Raw genomic sequence first — 15,798 nt, forward strand, 5'->3', positions numbered from 1 at the left:
CTGCCTTGATAGGAACAGAAGCTAACATCTTGTATCTCCTATTACCCACAAGAACTGACTGAAATGTTCTGACCTTGTTAACATTACAGATGTGTCTCCTTGGAGATAATGATTCAAACTTTCTAAGCTCTGTAATTTTTTTTCTTCTTTGTGGCTAATTGTTACTTAATTCAACAAAGACAGAAAGGGATGTAATTTCAAAGATTTCCTGCTTTTAATCAAGAATGCTGCTTTCCTGTATTTAAAAAATAATGCAAATGCCACCCTCCCCCCCCACCCAAAAAAAAACCCAAAGCAACCCTGCTCCAAGTTTTGAAAAGTGAACTTCACACCTTTTTAAATGCTTTTTCTCTGCAAAGTCTTTGTCAGTGTCATAAGCTGCTTTGTGTTTCCAGAACTTCATTTAAACAGAGGGTTGTTTTTGCTCACATGAATTGTGGAACAGTTTTGGTCATCCAGTAAGCTGTAGACCAGCTGTGAAGAAAATAAAACATGATTTAAGGTAAAAAGATTTGTTACCATGCCAATCTTGTTTTTCTTCCATATGAGTGGAAGGGTCACAGTTGCTTTAGAAATGTGCGACTGCAAGAGACCACCTGAGTTGTAGAGTAATGTCTTGTTCTTCCCAATCCTCCTGCACTGAAGACTATTGACTAATGAAAGTTCATTCGAAGAAGTTTTGGGAAAAGCCTGCATGGAACAGATCATCAAAATGGGAAGTTTGCATTTCCAGCGGTCCTTCAAGTGTATGTTTTGTTTGGTGAAAGAACGAGCCTGGTTAGGTTTGGGTTTAGTGTTCTTCTCCCTTCTTTCAGAGGAGTGGGAGATCTTTCCCCCTGCTGGAAAGGAGTTTCCCACCTACAAGAGGTAGAAATCTTGCTGCTCTCTGTTTCCTCCCTCCCACAGAGTTCCCTGCATGTGGGGAAGTTCTTTTTTGTGGCATCTCTTAAGAGAAGCTCTTCCTTTGAGCTACTTGTGGCATTTGCATGTGTCCATCTCCTGAGAGCCTTGTGGGAATAGACTTCTAATGCCTCTCTTATTTTACCTACTTCTGTTAATTATTGTTTTCTTTATAATTTTTGGTTTTTTTGAGACAGTATGCCAGCAAACCTAGGTAGCAATTTATGCTGTATCCCTGCTAAGATTCATCTAGGCTGGACTCCTTTCTTGTTGGTTTGACTGACTTCTCTCTATGCCTGTATCTCTTTGCATTTTATGTGAGGATCTCCTTCCACAAGTATGAACTGTAATTGGGGCTGCAGTGTGAGAACAAAGACCACTTTAGTATTTTCCTTGGGACTTCCATAAAATGAAATACATAAAACATCACTATGAAAATGTCTGGATTGATGAAGGGAAGAGGGGGGAAAAAAGCCTTTTCCTCCAGCAGTGGCTTGATTAATGGATTTATTGTTTGTACAGATTTTGTCAGGAAGCCATATGGCTTGTGGAAAACAAAGAGGAAGTGGCTGATGTTGGGAATCTGATTTAATAGGGCTCCCTAAGGACAGAATGTTGCTCTTATCCTTACTCCTTCCCACTCAGTTTGCAGAGTGGTCTGAGAGGAGCTTTAGGGTTTCGATAGAGCTACAGATAACGTGGCTCTATTGGAGTGGAAGTGTCAGTCCCTGCTGCTGGATCAGCATCATGGTCACTCCATTCTCAGGCTCAGAATCCACTCCTCTTCTCTGTATTAAGTGTCCTGGGGTAATTAACAAACAGTGGTAATTGAAATGTTTACTATTTGTGTATTGGGAGTTGATCAATTTGCAGTAGGTGAAGACAACTTTTAGCATCTCAAAGCTGAGTTTTCTTAGTTGGGGTGAGGTGATTATTTCTCTCTTCTCTGTCTCTCCCTCCCAAAATTCAAGCATCTGTCCCTCTGGATTAACTAATTCACCATCTGTATCCTAAAACCAGATTTATTTTCCTAATCTAACATGTAAGTGGGGGTTGGTAAGTAACTGGGGCTCAAGCACTGGTGATTTAACGTGATGTGTTGGGTTAGATGAATGTTCTGCATTTTCTATGACTGTTTGACTATGTGGTGAATAACCTGAGTAGAGAACTTAAAGGAATGTTCTCTAATGGAACTGCAATCAAATGCATTAAGGAGATTTAATAAGCATATCTTCCTTCTGTTAAATTACAGCTTCTCAGCTGAGAGACATAAACTTGCCAAAAATTATTCTGTTCATTTCAGAGCTAGAGTAAAAGGCTCATGTGAACTGTTAGTAAATGTTAGTGAGTCTGCAGAGTGGAAAGCACAAAACATCACAAAAACATACTGTGGCAACCCAGACATTTAATTCATATCAGTTTGTGAAAGAAAGCTGCATATTGGGTCAGTCATGGTATAAATCATATGTGCCTGAGACTTTTGGAGCTCCTGAATGTCCTGTTGTGGAGTTTTGGGCTATAATGAGAGATGCAACTACTTCTATAGAGCTTGGATGCATGGTGTGCATGGTTTAGTGTTTTACAGACCTCCCTTCTTTCCAGATCTTTAAGAGGTTTTTGTTGTTTTCTGAAGTCTTATGATGTTCTTATGCTGGAGTTGGTACTTATTACATCTTTCCATCAGACAGATATTAGGAGACAAACATTCTGTCTGGACAAAATTCAGTGTCTGACAACGGTGGTAGAGGAGATGCTGAAATACCAGTGGAAAGTTTTTCTGATTTAGAGCTGTTTTTCCATGCTGCACTCTATAAAGTTCCCATGTAGAGTTACACATAATAGATAAGTTCCTTTAAAATACAACTCAGAAAATCTTTGGTTGTGAAGGCTTAAAAATAACCACATCTCACATGTTCTCCTTAGCTGTGCCCTAATATTAGGCAATGTCTGTCACAATGATGCTGTTAAACATTGTTGTAGTAAGCATCCCTCCCAAGCTGGTTATTAGTCTTAATCAGCTGTTTGGGATTTGTTACCTTTTGCCCAGTTTGTTTGGCTGTTTGTGCATGCATTGCTCATGATTCACTGCTGTGAGGGAGTCAGGGTGTGCAGCTCCAGAGCACTTGGAGGGTTATATGCTGGAGGCACTCCAGTCTGAGGATTATTTTCCTTAAAAAGAAAATTGGGAAAGAAGATTGTGAAATAATCTCCTATATTTACAATTTACCAGTGGTAGATGCTCGTGACTACCTAATACAGTGCTTAGGGGTTTTTTTGGGTGTTTTTTCCCTAATGTTCTGGAAAGCTGTTGAAACATTGTTTACCACACTTAGTTATTTATAGCAGGAACATGTCACACCAGGTATAAGAAGCAGCAAATAAAGAGCAGTATCCCAAGTTTCTTTTGAACTAACTTTTCAAAAATAAAATACTGCTTGTATGTACCAGGCTGTTGTAGATCTATAGGTGCCAGGTGAACACTCGGTTTTTCGAAAACATTAAAGGAAGGAAGGGGAATAGAACTTCATCCTCCAGAAGTTTGTTTCACTAATGTATAACAATATTTCTCCTTTTTTTCCTTCTAGGAACTGCCCTCATAAGCAGAGCGAACACTGATGCCTGGTGTAGCAGATTGTGCATAAGCAGACATCTCTGTCTTTATCTGCAGGTAAGGAGTTAACACTAAAACCCTCCAAGAAAGAGTTTTCTGCTCTCCTCTGAAAGTACTCGCACATGAAGCATTCAGAAACCACAAAAGCTTAGAGTCACAGAATGGCCTGGGTTGGAAGGGACCTTAAAGACCATCTCCTTCCACCCCCTTCTGTGAGCAGGGACACCTTCCACCAGACCTGGCTGCTCAGAGCCCTGTCCAACGTGGCCCTGAACACTTCCAGGAATGGGGCAGCTTCATAAGTTCATCACTCCCCCTTTTTTCCTGAGATGAGTAATCTGAGCAAGATCCCAGTTCCCCTGCTCTGTGCAATGTTTTCTCTAACCAGTTGTGTTCTGGGCAGCGCCCTGGCCCTGCTGAGTTTCTCTCTCCTGTGGTGGTGTGATCTCCATGGACATACACCTTCCTGCTGTATAAGAGGGAGGCCCACAGCTAACCTGTCGCTGGGGAGTGTGAAATGAGAGGAGGCTTTTGTCCTTGGCTCCTCTGCTTCTCCGGTGATCCTGGGCAGCAGATCTTCACTTGAAAATAATTTCATTACTGAAAGGCTTGCTAAGCATTGGAATGGGCTGCCCAGGGAGGAGGAGTCACCATCCTTGGGGGTGTTCAAGAAACAACTGGTGTTTCTTCTTTGGTTTGGATGACAAGCTGGTGTTGGGTCAAAGATTGGATTCTGTGATACTGGAGATCTTTTCCAACCTTAATGATTCTGTGATTCACTGTGAGGAGTTGTCCCCCAGCTTGGCCACTCAGACATTGCCAAAAATAAAAGAAAAGTTGTCAGGAAAAGTAAACAGTAGCAGGTGGTGTTTTTCCTGACAAAATCATGAATCCTTGATGCAGGAAAAATATCAGACCTTAGACTAAAATACATACTTTCAGATTATGCATTGGTTTATTTGTCATATTGGTTTGATTTTTTTTGAGTCCCCTGTTTTATGATGTAGATGAGGCTGGTGATGCAAGTGAGAAAAACTGAGAATGCAGCTTCTTCTCTGGCTTGTCACCATTTACAGGCCTTGTTTAAAGCTATTTTGCCTTTTGTGCACACATCAGCTTCTCAGTGATAGACTTTCATGGCAGTCACACCACCTTTTTCATTTCTGTGTGTGTATGCCATTTTACCACTCCTTCTATTGCAAATGCAGTATTTATAGCAGTGTTTTGTTGATAACTGAAGCAGCTGAGGGACCAATAGAACAAAATAAATTAAAATGCCTTATTCATTTGCTGCAATGAGAGCTTGTCCCATGGTGTGTGTATCAGAAGTACAGATAAGGATAAAGGTACAACAGCTTTATCTTACTACAGGAGAAGCTGAAGCAAAGCAGCATTGGATGGATACTTTCATTATCCTTACTACAGTGTAGAACTAGTAGCAATATCAATGCACATATAGAAAATGCACTGTGTATGGCGAAGAGGAGCTTTGCTGGAGGATGCTACAGGTATATGGATGCATCTGTCCATATGTACAGCACCCACAATGCTGTGTTGGCTAGAGTCTGGCTTCAGACTTGTCGTAAGTTGCCTCATTTGAGAGGTGGTTTGGGTTATTCATTAAAGCACTTTCAGCCCTACATTCTAGGCATGTTACGTGTCTCTTTAATGCACATCAGTGGATTGTTTCTAAAGCAAACATTTCCAGAGCATTAATTGCTGCCTTCAGCCAACAACATCTTCTTGCTAAAGGGCTGTGATGGTTTGTGTGGGGGGTGGTACCAGCTATGGGGACAGTGCTGCTGGCTCAACCAGCACAGAGAATTTAGGCAGACACTGGTCTCTTATTTTCTCAGGTGACACTTAGCCAGAGCGCATACACATATGTATGTTAACCTGGAACTCCAGGAAGCTTGGAATGTAGTGGTGTTGAGCCAGATTTTCTTCTGCCAAGTTGAAATGTTTAAGAATTTGTTGTTGACTCTATTTTGAATAAATTCCTTTCAGTGAAGTGAGTTTGTGGCTGGCTGCCAGGTGACTGCAGTGTCACTCCTTTATTTGTCACTTTGAAACAAGTCATGTGAGTTACTGTCTCTGAATGATTTTATTGTATGAGAGCAGAAGGTATTTGCCTGCTGGAAATTCACCAGGATGGTGCCTGCCCATCCTCACACGGGGAGAGTGATTTATTTACCTTTGCTTGTTTTGAATAAACCAGTTTGACTTTTTTGCCTTAAGCATCACTAATGTAATTTGCTGTTGTTACATGACTTTATTTTGTTGTATGTTTTGGGGCACAAGACAGGGTCAGCTTGTAGTATGTGTTTTATTAAAACTTTTTTTCCCCAGCTGAAAGCATGGAGTAATAATAGATTTTTGTGCTTTTAAGAAAAAGAAAATCAATCCACTTTTATTCAGTGTTAATCAATAAATAAAATAATGAAGAAAAGGAACAGAACTTACTCTGGCAGCACAAGTGGACACCAAATCAGAGGAGTTAACTTTGGGAAATGTTTCTTTCAATACTTTAAATATGAAAAGTGGACAAAAATAGATATAACTTTTTCTTTGAAGTTCACAGTAGGTCTAATTACACTTTAAATTGAATTAACTCACACAAAGTCTTAAATACAGTTGACAAAAATGTTGTTTCAAGACTCCCTTCAGAAGCTTTCATTGGCAGAATGCTGCTTCATGTTTTTCTGCGTAGTGATATTGCATTTTCTGGGATGTTTGATAAGCAACAAAACCAGACTTTGCTGGTTTGTGAGCACTGACAACTTGTATCATCCAGCTGTGTTGTGGCCTGTGTTTGTCATGATCTAGATGTCTTTGACCTACCTGAGCTGGGCAGATACTTCTGCTGGCTGGGCTAAAAAACCTGTGTGCTCCCTTCCAGAACCATGGAAGCAGAGTACAATTCCTTTTTCATCCCAGTGCCCCAGGTCATGAATCAGAAAATATTTCATTCATTGAGCTCATGATTTTCTGCCCTTCAGCTTTGATTGGTATCTACTGGCAGGCATGAATAGGTGGGAGAAGTGCCTGGGTGCTCTCTGAGAGGATCTCTGGCTCAGAGAGTTTTGGTCTGATGTGCTGGCGAGTTCTGGTTGAGGTAAGGAATACTCTCAAGGGAAAAGTGCTGCCTCTCAGGTTCTCATTGCTTCTCCTGCCTGTCTCAGCTTTGCTGGATGCACACCTTTCTCCTGCTGCCTGGGCACTGAGTCACTACAGGAGAAAAGTGTTCTTTGACAGTGGTATTGCTGGGATCCTTGAGTTTGGCTGCATTCTTTGCATTACAAGAGATACTTTTCATCTCTCCTCTCTCTTTCCCACTCCAGAGCCTCACACTGCACAAAGTGCCTCTTGTTTGCTTGCTGTCTGTGTTGCTCTTGTTCAGACTGGTGGGGTGGCAGACCTGAAATTGAAGATACCATGGCATGTGCATCCATTTCTTTCCTCTTCCTCACTTGGTCACTTTTTTATTACCTGTGGTTTCTTGATTTCTCATTTAAAGCTTCTTTTCCTTTGCTTTACAGTCCTGTGTAAATCTGTCCTTACATTAAACTTGGATCTTATATCCACATCTGAATGGTTTCTTTGCATTTTGAAACAGCAGTACTTCATGTATTTGAAATGCATTTCAAGTTGAATACTTTGAAAGTGTTTCTGAAGAAATACAGTGGTCTGATAGTTGGGAAAAAAAATTTCTTCCAGTGGTTTTTCAGAGTTGGGATTCATCTTGTGCTTGCCAGCTGAGGGCAAACTGAAAATGGAATGTAAGTGGAGACAGAATGTCTGGAAAGGACAGAAGTATTGATAATAAATGGTGGGGGTGGTGGTGTGTGGAAATGCCTCCTACATGAAGAGACAGTAGTCCCTAGCTTTTCTGCTTCAAAAATATTGGCTTCTTGAGACGTGAGTTGCTGCATCCAAGCCCCAGGTGTTGCAGGCAAACCATTTCCTCCCTTTTTTTTTATTCATTTATCAAGCTTTGGCAAGATTTGCGTCCTCTCACTTGCTGTAGAGCAGTGGGAAAAACAGAATTATGCAATTCCTGTGGACTCAAAAGTTAAAATAACTTTGTTTGGGTTTTATTAATTTATCAATCACAAGGGAATTCTGCAATTCTAATCTTTGTAGTAGCAACATAGGGAAGACCTCACCTCATGGGTGTTTAATGATTCACTGTCATTAAACACTTGAGAGGAAAAATGTGCTTATTACCCAACTCAAAAGTTTTTCCACTTTATTTACTGCAGTGTAAACATCAAACTGTAGTTTTTCCCAGTCTGCAACTGCAAAGATAGTACTGTTTTTTGCACTAATTACAATGCACATTAGTCATTTCTCTCTCTGGCAGGAAAGAAAATCAGCTTTTTGAAGGCATGTCATTCTGATACAATCTCTTCTCTTTGTTTCATGTAGATTTGGCAGTTCTGCAGACTGCTTCCTACAAAGGATAGTTGCACAATGTTTAAAAATGAGAATTTCTGGGCTTTAAGGAAATAAAGGCTTATGTTTTTGAATTGTAGTTGTTAAGGAAACATACTTTAGTATTTGATATCTTGGAGTGAGGAAAAAAAATAGTGGCTAAATGAAGTCAAATGCATCTCATTTGTCAAATTGCAAAAATCTTACAAATACCTTCAAGTTCATATTCAGGTCATTCATAACTAAATAGGAAGAGAAATGTGAATGCCTGGCTTACCTCACTTGGTAAGCCTGGCTTTGTACTTTTATGAATAAGAATTTTATAAAGAACAATATAAGATTTCTTTCATATAGCCTTTCCTAGGTCTGAGGAAACTCATGTAGTTGGATTTTAATTTAAATGTTAAGTTTTGGATGTTTTTATGATTTAAAGCTTTAAATTTTACACAGTTTTAGGTGTTTATTTGCTTACCATCTCATGATTAACACAGACTTTCTGTGGACACTTCCCCTTGAGTTCTTTCCAGGATTTAGATGGCTTGCTAGGTAATTTTGCTTAATAAGCCATTCTGGCCTCCTGATGTTACCTGGTATTGTACACTTCCATGGCTGCATATCAATAAAGATTAGAAATCCCATCAGCCACATTTTATTAAAAAAACTGAAAACTGGCCAGGCTCGTTTTCTTGAGCTCCCTCACACAGTTCTAAATTCTTAACCCTGTCTATTATTCAGTACTGTCAGTGGCTCTCCAGACTGCACAGCCTCTCCTCTGTTTCTGTGGAGAAACAGAATCCACAGATACTGCGGTGCTTTTAAGTAAGAAAGACCAGGGGAAACTAAAAATGTCCTAATCAGATCTCTTGGTTTGGTTTTTCTTCTGCTTCCGAAGAGAAATGCAAGCTGGGCTTTGTCCTTCATAAGCAGTGTGATGATAACCCAGAGAATTCATCACAGCAATTCACGCAGCAGTGCTGAGATGCTGTTTTGTTTAACTTGGACTCTATGTCAGGAAGGCTTCAGGAAGAATTTGTTCATTGAAAGGGTGGTCAGACATTGGAAGGGGCTGCCCAGGGAGGTGGTGGAGTCACCATCTCTGGAGATCTTTAAGAAAAGACTGGATGTGGCACCTAGTTGACGAGGTGGTGTTTGGTCAGAGGTTGGACTCTGTGATCTTGGAGATCTTTTCCAATGTTAATAACTCTGTGTTCTTCAGTACCAGTGTCTGGCATCCCAGGCATCTTCTAAGCTCAGGAAAAATGGTGAAGATCCCCTGTGACAGGAGGAATGATGATACAATTCCTTCTGGAGAGACGAGTGTACTTCCAGAAGGTCTTGATTACGTTGCCCTCATCTGGGTGCTTTGCAGGAACTTTTTAAAGCAGAACTGTGCTTGTCTTGGCCTCTCTGCAAGGCAGCAGAACCCCAAAGAGAAGGTGCACCCTGCCCAGGGTGTGGAGGTGAATAGAGTAAGCTCAATCAGCCCAAAAAGCAGTAGGGTCTCGCCTGCTGCTCCATTGTGTTTTGGTAGGTGCTCTGCAGAAGTGGGTTAAGGAACAGCATGAAGGAGGATAGAGAGATTTACCCAGTAACTTGGTGGAGTTGCACTTCCATGTGTGTCTGAGGTGACTCTGGTGAGTGAGCCATAAAGAGTTCCTGGGTAATCTGAGCAAGAAGTGAATAAGAAGGGCAGAGATCAGTGTGGAAGGACTTCCTGAGGGAAAATAAGTTGACCAAGTGAAGAAAGGGGAGGGCTGCTTTGCCCTGCCTGGATTTGGCAAGTCTGCTGACTCCAGAAATCTGTCCTGACATCCTCGTGCTGGGCAAATGGACTCGATGGGGTTGCTGAGGTTGCAGTGAGCAGGAGCAGGAGGATGCAGCCATAAGGAGCTGAGATGAATGCCTGCGACTGCATGGCCAGCAGTGAAAGGCTCCTTCTCAGAAAGTGCAGAATGTAGATGCTGTCTGAAAATACGAAGGGAAATCAGTACATGGGAAGCTGTGCTGGTTTACAAATTGTTGCCATGGTGAAAGGAGGCAGGAGCAGGAAAAGAACTTTTTTCCCCCCTTCCCATATTGAATTTGACCTAACATCTATTTTCCATTGGCATTGCTGGCTGACTTCTGTTAATTGCTGTCAGTTTTTTGGCAGAGAATCATGTTTTTCCTGAAGAGCTCTTTGCTGGGTCTTTCTATGAATGTGATAAGTGACCATTATTGGACTTCCAAGGGGAAGTGTATTTATTATGATGTTCATATCTGCACTTCTCACTCCTCCCAGTGATTTTTGGAGTTTAGGTGAGTTTCAGCAACACTTATAGAGAATTAGTGGTTTATAAAGTACAAAGTTTGTAACAGTTTCCCTAAAATTATCAGCTGAAGAGAGACCTTGGTTCCACGTCCATTCTGTGTGTGTGGCCAAAGTGGTATAGGCTTCTCTTGGAGCTGCCTGCGGCAATGCCACAGAACTATGGGATTTCAGACTGAAAGAGGGGGAAATTAGGTGAGATATATAGAAGAAATTGTTCCTGGTGAGGCCCTGGCGCAGGTTGCCCAGAGAAGCTGTGGCTGCCCCATCCCTGGAAGTGTCCAAGGCCAGGCTGGACAGGGCTTGGAGCAACCTGGGATAGTGGAAGGTGCCCCTGCTCATGGCAGAGGGATGGGAATGAGGTGGACTTTTTCCACCCTAACATGTTCCATGATTCCATGAATTAAGTAATACACTTTGAGTATTTCAGCCCATAAGCTATTGCTATGTTTTATGATTACCTCAGATTTTGCTCTGATAAAATTAGCCAAGCTCACAATTGTCAAGAGAGGGGAAATACTTAAGTGATCCAGCTGAGTCCTATAAATAGAGAATAGAAGAAGCAAGGAAGTTCTTTTGTGCCTGGGGAAATATGGAAGTAAGCACAGCCAAGTGTAAATTTTAGAAAGTGATGGGTTCCCCCCACTCATATCTTGGTTAACTGTTTAAAGACTCCTTATAGTAATAAGTTCTGTTCTGTCTTGCAGACTTTTCTAGGTTGCCAGGAGAGCAACTTGAGATTTCTTAGGTAATGTTTAATGAATAATGTAGCTGCTCACTGAATAAAGCTTTGAGATTATAATTTCTTGGAACAGTTATGTTGCTCAAGTTGAAAGTGCCTCACCTTGTTGCTGTTTCAGAAATTGCATTTCATTACAGTGAGATTTCAGTAATCATGTCATACCATGGCTTTAAACCACGTGCTTAACTGACTTTTAAGACTTCTATTAATCCAAATTTAAGCAGATTTCAGTTTCAGGATGTATTTTATTTCCTGCATCCTTCAGTGCAAACTTGGAAGGGGAGGCATGGGCTCATTTGTATGCAAGGTTCACCACAATATAGAGGAAGAAGGTGTTTTTTGGTCCATATCTTGAAATGTGGGAAGTGTAACAAGTTTCTTGTATTTTTTTTTTCTGGAATTTGCCCTTAGCTCACATTTGAAGTGTGGGGAACACCTCTCTGACAGCTGAGATTCAGGGTGGCTGTAGTCAAATGACAAAGCAAATGCTGCGCTTGAGTGAAGTGTAAAGAACAGATTCAGCCCTATAAAACCAAGAGTTAATGCAGGCCTTGCCAAAAGGGAGCAGATGAGCTCATTGCCTCATTAGTGTAAATATTGGCAATTACACATGAATGTCTTCAGTCCCTCAGCTGGGTGTGAGTGTTTGTGGACAAGCCGTGAAGGGAGAGGGGAAAAGTTGAACGGGTGGAGCTGTGTCCTCCTTGGAACCAGTTTGGAGAATGACCTATTTTGTCTCCTTTGAAGCCAGGGCATCTTGAGGTCTAAGGCAGCTTTGAAGTAAGGTGTGTGTATATTGTAGCTTTTGTATAAATATTTCCCCTGCAATGAACCAGCTTGCTTATTTCTCTGCTCTTTGTTTTCTTTCACTCCCACACACTATTTAGACCATATTAGAGAGGTACAGATGTGTCTTCCACCTAATGCTGCTGTTTATTAATAAAGTGGTGTGTAATAAAGCTGTTTTCTCAAATGCACTATATATTTGCTACTAACGAGGAACAAATACTTACACAGCTTTGGAAGACATTACAGTGCAGTAAATGTCTGCCTGTTAGCTGAGATGATGAATCAGGAGATGTTTATTTAATGCACGTCTTTTTTTGAGCTGTTTGTCACAGCATTTATATTCAGTGCAGGCTCCTTGGCTAACATATCTGGAAAAGGATATTCCTCTGCCACAGAATAAATCTGTCCCAGCTGCTGTCTGAACCTCTGCTGTGCTGCCACCAGCTATCCTGCTGGAGCCAGGCCAGAGCAGGGACACCAAGGGGATCAGAGGGATGGAGCAGCTCTGCTGGGAGGAAAGGCTGGGGGAATTGGGATTGTTCAGCCTGGAGAAGAGAAGGCTTTGGGGTGACCTCATTGTGCCCTTGCAGTGCCTGAAGGGAGCCCACAGGAAAGATGGAGAGAGACTCTTGACAAGGGCCTGGAGTGACAGGACGAGGGGCAATGGCTTCACACTGACAGAGAGAAGGTTTAGATTGGAAATGAGGAAGAAATTGTTCCCTGTGAGCCATCGTTGCCCAGAGAAGCTGTGGCTGCCCCATGCCTGGCAGTGTCCAAGGCCAGGTTGGATGGGGTTCAGAGCACCTGGGATAGTGGAAGGTGTCTCTGCCCATGGCAGAGGTTGGAACTGGATGGGCTTTAAGGTCCCTTTGAACTCAGACCATTGTGTACTTCTGTGATCCAGCCCTACCTAGAACAGTGGTTGCCAGTGAGGCTTTCTAGATGAATCCACTCAATCCTGCCTCTCTAGGATTGTGATGTTTCATACTGGCCATTTTGTTGGTTAGTAGCTAAACCAGAGAATGAGGTAAAGGAGTGCTGTGTGTAAAATGAAGGTGATACTTCAGTCCTAATCCTGAAACAGATTCAGGGTTGGGATTTAGTGAGTAAACCTGCTTGAATTGAATTCATGCTTGTACTACAGTAAATCCTGTCTCAAGAGCTGAAAGAAGTGCTGCATCAGATATTGTTTTGATTTGCTGGTACATATCCTAAACATAATGTTCTTAAGTTTTAAATGTTTAAATTTCTGCTTTAGAAACTCTCTGACTGAAATCTAATAGAAGCAAGGATCCTTGAAACTCTGACTTGAGTGCTGTCACCATTTCCAAAACACCCTTGGGTTTTCATGCCACAGTCCATGTGGAGTTCAGATGCTTTTTATATCTAATCTTAGGGAAAGGAGAGTATTAATTTCAGAGTTGTTGTTCCTGTTGATTAATTCAAGTGCAGGAGTGTGAAGCTTACTGTTAAAAATGCAAGGTTATGCTCTCAGCAGTGACCAAATACAAAGGAACTTTAGTAAGCCATCTGTTTCCCTGGCTTACCTGCTGGCTTGCTTCCTTTCCAATATTTTGTGGGGATTTGAAAATATTTTGCAGCACAGTTGGGTCAAGCCGGGTAGCTCCAAAGATACAAAGTGTTACAGACTGTGAAGGGAGCACCATGACTCCAGCCATCAATCTGTGTTTGTGACAGCTGGTTGGAACTCACTTTTCTATGAAGGCCATGGGCATTTTAGACACAGTTATTAATGGTGAAGTTTTGTAGCTATGTCATCACCTGTATCCCAGGTTGGATGAATGCTTTGTGCTGTGCTGCTGTTAAATCTTTACTAAGTCATGTCTCTGGTTTCTTCAGATTGTCACATAGGATTTAGATTAAAACACTGTGCAGGAACATGTCCTAAAGGCTTAACACACTTGCTGTAGTCAGAGTTCAGTCTTAGAATTAAAATACTGAGGACAAAAATAAAGTTTTCAAGATGGAAGAATTATTTCAGGTGGTAACTGAATAGTTGCCATTAACAAAGTGTATCTTTGGAAGGGCTGACAAGAAGTGTGGATGAATGCTTTACCTCCTCCTCTCACTTCTCCACCCCCAAAAGAAAACAAGTTAATTCCTTCTAGCTAATTCTCACCATTACAAAGAGAAGAGACAATTTGGTTTTTTCTGTGCTGTAAAGATTGCAGCTCAAGGAGAGATTGTAGCTCAGGGAGAGGTTAGAAATGTTCTGTAATTAGCAAAATACCAGTTGTAGCATTCCGTGCTTCCGAACAATGTTTCTTTCCCTCATTTTTTCCCACCAAATTGTTAGCTGTATTGCAGCAGGAGAAACTGCAATGCAAGCAGCAGTTCGTGTTCTAGGCAGTGGAGGGTTCCTGGATGAAAGTCAACTGGTAATTTGTCTGGGAAACTGTGACTTGGGGAATTTTGGGTTATCCAGAGGCACGATTTCATGCAGGCTTTGTTGCCAGAAACACACAACCAAGGTGGCTGCACGTCAGTGCTTGTACAAACTCCTGTGTTGGTGCTGTGCTGTCCTCCCACAGGTGAGGGGGTGTGTGTGTGTGTGTGTTTTGTGTGTTTAGGTATCACTTGTGGCATCAGGATTTTGGCCTCTTTGACACAGATGTCAGAACATCTTTTGGCCAGTCTCATGGAGGAAAATTCCTTGGTCCTGAACTCCCTCTCAAGCTTGTTCTCAACACTGTCATCGTCATGGTTGTGGGACCTCTGGTTTATTTGTTTCAAGCAGCGCTTATTATCTCAGAGCATTCTTCTGGAATAGCAAAAGAATAACTTCCACAAGGGCTAGTCCCACAAATAAAACTCTGTGTAAACACTCTTCTTTCAAAGAAAGTCATGGGCTGATTTCAAACCCACAACCTGTTCCTTTCAGTAAAAGTTTTGCCTGCAGAAGACTTTCACTGGATATTTTTTATTCGAAGCTGACATGATATATTTTTGCCCATTTACTGATGGGAGGCTGCATATTTTGTAGGATATTTCTTCTTCATCAGTCTAAAGGAGGAGGCTTTTTGGTAAATACTAGGGAGCTTATTTCCAGTAGCCAATTCTGTATTTGCAGTTAACTTCATCTGGAAAATGTTCCTTGGCTCCATACCTGGATTCTTCTGGTTGGGAAGACCTTCCAAATGCATCCCTGTTCATGCTCTTCTGGATGGCTTGTAAACTTTCTGGGGAGCTGGAGTGGCTTCTTTGTGCTCGTTTGTTTGGTATTTTCCAATCAAGCCTTACTAGCACCGAGTAATTATTCTTATTAATGGCTCACAGCATGGGTGGAACAAGCTGCCTGTTTGTCCAGGGCCCTACCTGGTGTCATAGTAGGGAAAAGCAAGGAGCACAACTTGGCCATAGTGCACAGGGAATGAAAAATAAAGGGTAAATGCCAAACTCCAAATGATGTTTGGTTATCGCTAATTACAAATGAAAGCACCCTGACTTTCAAGTGTGCTAAACAACATGCTGGTGACTTGCTGGGGCTACAGAAAGTCACTGAACTGGTTGGTCAAAATTCTTCTGCAGCAGGATTTTAGCCCTTATTTGAGGTCCATAATGCTTTCAGGCAGTGTGAACCTTGTAAAAAGTAGAAATGAGGTGAAGTCAGCATCTTGATTTTAGCTCTCAGGTTTCCTTGTGACTTAACACTTATGGCAAGATGTCTTGCAAACATCTGCTTGGAATATTGTTTCTTCTTAAAAGCTAAAAAAGTCCTTTGCACTTAGTCTGATCTGCTTGTCTTTTGTGAAGCTTCAGCCTTTTCTATATTTCTCTATAAACAAGTTGTGGAGAGGTAGCTGTATAGTAGCATATATATGCTATATATATATTTGTGTGTGTGTATATGTATATATATGCTGGATTTTCTTCACACTTAAAAACTGAACAAATACCTGAAAGAGTAAGATACCATCAGCCAATTAGGATAAAAGGGGAATTTAGGGAAAATGCTTAATACATGGTAAACAAGGTAATGGAGGAAGCTTCAGG

At 41.5% G+C, this 15,798-nt stretch overlaps 1 protein-coding gene across 3 annotated transcripts in view; it reads left to right on the plus strand.

The window, feature by feature from the left end:
* Positions 1-15,798, plus strand: part of RASSF8 (Ras association domain family member 8) — a 70,059-nt gene that overhangs the window by 32,759 nt on the left and 21,502 nt on the right. For all 3 annotated transcript variants that reach the window (XM_030959369.1, XM_030959370.1, XM_030959371.1), the window contains exon 2: positions 3,486-3,568. The gene's annotated coding sequence lies outside the window, so the exon portion shown is untranslated. The remainder of the gene's footprint in view (positions 1-3,485; positions 3,569-15,798) is intronic.

The sequence above is a fragment of the Camarhynchus parvulus genome, chromosome 1A (assembly GCF_901933205.1).
Source record: "Camarhynchus parvulus chromosome 1A, STF_HiC, whole genome shotgun sequence".
In the NCBI taxonomy this organism is placed as follows: Eukaryota; Metazoa; Chordata; class Aves; order Passeriformes; family Thraupidae; genus Camarhynchus; species Camarhynchus parvulus.